Genomic DNA, 6224 nt, shown 5'->3' with positions numbered 1-6224 from the left:
TGGTATGTTGCACTTGCATTTTTTAGTCCAAAAGGCATTGCAATATAACAGTATATACCTGTGGGAGTCATGAAGGCTGTGTCTTCTTGATCTGATAGTTCCATTTGAATTTGTTGGAATCCCGAGGATGCGTCCATGAAAGTTAGTATCTTGTGACCAGCAGTTGCATCTACCATTGAATCGATATGTGGCAGTGGAAAGGGGTCTTTCGGACACGCCTTATTCAGGTATGTGAAGTCCACACACACTCTCCATTTCCCATTCTTTTTCTGAACTACTACTAAGTTGGCCAACCATCTAGGATAACGGACCTCTCTTATCATCTCGGTTTTGAGTAGTTTCTCCACTTCTTCTTATATGATGATGTTTCTTTTAGGGGCAAATTTTCTTCGCTTTTGATGTACTAGCCTGAAAGAGTTATCTATACCAAGTTTATGAGTAATGATAGAGTTAGAGATACCTGTCATGTCCTCATGTTTCTAGGCGAAGGTAAGATCTTTTCTTTAAGAAGGATATCAATCCTTGCTCGATATCCTCAGGCATACCTGATCCTAAGAAAACTTTGATCTCGGTATCATGAGGATCCAAGGATACTTCCTTCACATCCTGTTCTCTAGCTTGTAGGACCTCCCCTGGTTGTTTCTGTAATTGCTATGCTGGAGTAGGTTTTGCGGCTAACTTCATTGATGATGCATAACAATATTTTGCGTCCTGTTGGTCACTTTCTATCTTGATAACCCCCCAAAGACTTGGAAGTTTCACGCATTGATGGTATGTTGAGGGTACTGCCTTCATGTCATGGATCCAAGGCTTGCCTAAGATCACATACATCAAGATAATGAGTCAATAACACAAAATTTTTGTAGAGAGTTTACTCCCTCTATGTATACTGGAAGTTTGATATCTCCCAAAGTATTGTTGGTCTCCCCACTGAATCCTATGAGGAATGAGGATCTCGGGATAATCTCAGTTTATGAGATATCAATTTTCTTCAAAGCATCTAGTTGGATGATGTTCACGGAGCTCCCGCCATCAATAAGTATCCTGCACACAAAACAGTTAGCTAGACTTAAAGTAATTACCAAACCATTATGGTGGGGATCTTGAAGATCACATCGATCCTCTTCTTCAAAGGATATAGTCCTTTGGCTAGTTAGTGTGGAGGTACGGAGAAGTCTTTCTCCTTTGTCCATCTTTGTTTCTCTGACTCGCTTCTTGGCCGCCGAGTATGAAGTTCCACAGCTGTCTGATCCTCCAGAGATAAAAGGCAATGACTTTTACTCCGGGGGGTGGAGAAGGTGACCTTTCAGGTATCTTGGCATGATCTTGATTCTTGTTATTGTTCTTTCCAAATAGTCCTTTCAGGTATCCTTTGCTAAGTAGGTACCCTATTTCCTTCCGAAATGCGATACAATCATCAGTGCAATGGCCAAAGTCTTCGTTGTATGCACACCATTTGGACTTGTCTTTGCTAGATCCAGACTTTTCATTTTTCTTGAGCCAACTAGCCTTGTCCCCTAAATCCTGTATGGCATATATCACACCACTTATATCAATGTTAAAACAATATTCAGAAAGTCTAGGATACTCCTCATCATCTTCGTCTTCTTCCACAGCATTTATTTTGGGGCTATCTTGTTTGGAATAAGGCTTTGGTCTGGAGAATTTTTGTGGGGAATCTGATTTTCTATTGGTAGACTCATATTTTGGTACGATCAAACTCCCATGAGTTCTTTTATCATCCTCCAGCCATATGTATCTCAAGGCCCTGTTCCTGACTTCACCGAGATTCCTCCAAGGTGTCATGACAAGATCTTCATAGAACCGAGAATCCTTCTTTAGCCCCATCTTAAGAGCTTCAACAGCAGCTGCCATGTCAAGGTTGGGTATGTCCAAAGCTTCCCTGCTAAATCTAGTTATGTAATCCCTTAAGGATTCATTAATATGCTGAACTATTCTATACAAATCACCCGTTAGTTTCTCAAAAGATCTACTACAAGAAAATTGATTATTAAGTAAGTTAATCAAATGAGTAAACGAGGTAATAGTATTGGAAGGAATACTCAATAACCATTTGAGAGCCGGTCCCGTTAGTGTTGAACCAAATCCTTTGCATAGGCAAGCTTCTTTGATGTCGATGGCAGGGTTGATCTCCATCTTTTCCCTGTATTAGGCTACGTCTTCTTCAGGATCCATAGTGCCATCATATAACTTCATGCTAGGAGTTTGGAATATCTTGGGGATCTCCACGTCGCATATAGGCCAAGTAAATCAGGATAACCTGTGGCTGCCTGTGGGAACTTCCGCTATCGAACGTATTATCCCAGGGATATTGGAAATCATATCATTCATTTTTTGCAATTCTCTCGCTATCTCGGGGGATATCCCCGTATCCTACACAGATCCACGGTTAGTGTATAAATTTAAATTAAGTAAATTGTTACCAAGATCGTGGTCAGGCATCCAGTATCCTAGTATCCTGAGTTTTGATGACTTGTAGCTCCAGTGAAAGTGGCTTCAGGATACGGTGGTGTTTGCATAGGGATATCATCTCCTATATGCACTTCTGAGGACACTATGGGAGGTCCTGATGAGAATAAGCCAGCTGGCATGGCGGAACGAGGCGGCATGTTGATGGAATCCGGACTCATAGGTCTGGATAGTTCCAAGGATATCGGAGGATAATCTCCCCAGTATCTTGACTGTTGCTGAGACGGAGTCCTTGTTGGCTGTACCCCCAAGGATCTGTCATTCTAGAGGATAGATGATCCTGGAGAATCAAAATCAAGAGCTCTGGGCATTATGGGAGTAGCCTCCTACCTTGGCTTCTTTTTGATCCCTTCAATCTCTTTGAATAGCTTCATGTTGGTTTTTTCTTGCTGCTCCATGTGAGTTTTTACCTGTCACAGCCACCGACCCCTATACCCCGGGAGGGGAGTCGTGAACGTTGAGTGTTGGTATCGATGTTTATTAAAATAATTTGCAGCGGAATATTTCATCAGAACCGTAGTTAGGAAAATTAATCAGAGTTATGAAAACACCATAATTCTTATTTCATAAACTGGGATAAAAACCCGTTTTTATACAAACATAACTTTAATAGGGATAAACCCCAATTTACAAAACACGTTTCTTTATTCTGGTGACAAACCACTTATTTAAGCCGGAAGCCCGCAGGCATCATTCCTTTGTCTCTAACAAGTCACCTGAAACATGTTTAAAAATATTTGATCAGCAGGAAATACTTGTGAGTACATTCATTTATAAATGACACATTTTACAGTTACAGCATTAAGATGTTTTTACATCTGTCTGCTTACAAATTACCGAAAGGTACTTGTCACTCGACCGTATATGTGACTATGGTCATATTACTTATTGGCTAACACTTGTCCAATAAGTAACGTGTAATAGCCCAGTGGGCAAGCCTTGTATACAAAACCCCACAATACCAGTAGTAACCATCCCGTAAGTCTACAGAGACTTAATCACTGTAATGTATCTAAAATCCTTTGAAAATATTTGGACTATCTGTCATGAGTTTACTGGATTTAGAAAAGCATCATGACAGCATTGGAAAATTAGTTGTCTCACGCAAATGTGAGTAGTGCAAAAACTCGAATGTCTCACCTTGCAAGTTTATATTTAACAAGCCTTCTGATGTTAAGCACCTAGATTAAGCACAATGTAGTACATCTCTATTAGTATAAACCCATAATCATAACGATAATCACAAGACATGAAACTTTACACGATGGCACAATGTCATACCTTGGTTAGGTAGAGCTTTTGGATTCGTGTTATAAAAGTTCCTTTCAATCGGAGAGGTCCCGTTACAATTACTCGGATATAATACCAGCTTTAAGAACCATAAGAGAAAAAAAATACCATAAGAGAGAAAATATAAAACTTCTTGAACGAGTTGTGAAGTCCAGATTTCTGCCCTATTTATACTTGAAATTGAGCATCTTCGCATATCGCGAAGGAATCTTCGCGTATCGCGAAGTTGCAGTAGGGTTGTCGAGTCAGCCCTAGCTATGCCACGTGGCTCGATACGTGTCAAGTGACGTGTTACAACTTCGCGTATCACGAAGAAGCTTAAGCATACTCCTTCGCGTATCGCGAAGATGCAAAAACACTAAGGCACTCCTTCGCGTATCGCGAAGGTACAAAAATACTAATGCGGCCCTTAAAGTGCCACATTACGCCCATAGCACTTCGCCCGAGCCCGTGCCCAAGCCCGTGCGCGTGCATGTCGGGTGCTTCACACCGTCCGCTAGGACTACTGGGTGTGATTTTGCACATAAGAATATTATTATGTGAACTCTCTTCTTTATAAAGAGCTTACAAGTTTTGTAATCTAGCGATGTGGGACAAGATTTTGAAATCCTATTTATATCACGGTGGAAGCCTTCCATTTTCTTTCATCCACCAATGTGGGATGGAATTTTCCTTTATATTTTCCATTCTTCCTTTTACTTCTTCTCTTTTCTTTCTCATTTCTTCATTTATTTCTTTGATTATTTTATTTCTTATTATGGTTTGTTATATTTATTATATTTGGTAATGTCTTGGCTAGCAAGTTAGGTTAGTCTATATAAGCCGAATTATGGTTAGACATTAGAATAAGAAGTTGGTGAAACTGAGTTAGGGTTCATCAAGAGTCAAACCAAGTTAGGGTTTGAGAGTTTGTAATCAGTTTTCTGAGATATATTTTCTGATTATTATAAACGAGAGTTATTCGTTTACTTGGTGTTTGATTATCGATCTGGGACTTGAATTGGTATCAGAGCCAAGTTCAAGAAATCGATAATCGACTAAGCCGCCGCTAACGGAAGAAAATCCCGTTGCCGTTGTGTGAGTCAGGCACAATTCCGACTGGAAGAAGACCGCCACTTCCTACACAGTGACCGACGACGGTTGCCGTCGCTGCTTGTGTCACCGGGTTCTCATCACCAGTTCTAATTCAAGATTGGACAAGAAGATCTCATTCAGGTCCTCATCTAATCGAACATAAAGTGTTGTTTGCTTTGCTTTTGTCCAACGGAATTAGCCGCAACCAAGTTTGGGTTGCCGCTATCATACGATCGGAAGAAAGAACAAGGAAAGGGTTTATTCCGGTTTATGTATTATGTGATTTTCTTTAATAAAGTATTGGTAAACGAGTACAAAAGTCAAAGGTTTAAAAAAAAAGGTTGTTGGGAATTCAACAGGTTACACGAAAATAGTTTAAAGAAAAGAAATAAAAATAAAGTGTGTTGCAATTAAAGTTGTACTTGCACACAATTATTTTTCCAATAGTTATTTGTGACTGGGTTTTGTGAGCAAGTTGGCTCGGTTCTGAAAAGTTGTTCGGAATCTTGTATTTGTTTCAAAGAAGTGAAGCAAAGGGGGTTCGACGTCAATGGCAGGTGACGAAGAAAGACCAATAATCCAACCCAAAGCAAGTGGGGGGATATCACTACAGGTTCCAAAGCTGAATAGAACTAATTACATCACATGGGCGATTGTAGTGGAAGCGATCTTGGATGATCAAGACCTATGGGAAGTTGTTCAACCAGAAGAGGGTGCTTTTATTGATGCAAAGAAGAATAAAATGGCAATATCATTTTTGTTTCAAGTGGTGAATGGTGATATTCTTCTTCAGATTTCTCAATACAAGAATGCCCGGGATATTTGGACGGCTTTGAAGGCATGGTATGTTGGGGCCGAGCGAGTTCAAAAGGCTCGACTACTAACTTTGAAAAGTGAATTTGATAAGCTCAAGATGGCGGAAAAGGAGACTGTTGATGAGTTTGCAGGAAAAATAACAAGTATGGTTTCAAAGGCAACAAGTCTAGGTCATGTGTTCGAGCAAGATGTCTTGGTGAAGAAGTTACTGGATGCGGTTCCAGATAAGCACTTTCAACTCGTAGCCTCAATCGAGCAAAGTGTTGATCTCGATAGTTTGATGTTTGAAGATGCTATTGGAAGACTTAAGGCGTTTGAGGAACGTCTACGAGGGAGAGAACGCGTTTCAAAAGTTCAGTTACTTTTCAATTGATCGAAAAGTAGTTACAAAGGCAAGTCGTATGATCAGTCCGGTAGCCGAGGTAAGGATTAGCCGAGTTCACCGGGGGGTGGAAAAGGCCGTGAAACCGGAGGTCAAGATCGAGACGATGAGGACCAAGATGGTTACGAAAACCGAGGTGGTCAAGATCGTGGACTAAGTCATAAGGGACAAA

This window comes from Bidens hawaiensis, unplaced genomic scaffold (assembly GCF_021521415.1).
Source record: "Bidens hawaiensis isolate Kalapana, Puna unplaced genomic scaffold, B.hawaiensis_p1.1 tig00022295_1, whole genome shotgun sequence".
In the NCBI taxonomy this organism is placed as follows: Eukaryota; Viridiplantae; Streptophyta; class Magnoliopsida; order Asterales; family Asteraceae; genus Bidens; species Bidens hawaiensis.
The sequence above is the reverse complement of the archived record's forward strand: the minus strand, read 5'-3'. Positions refer to the sequence as shown.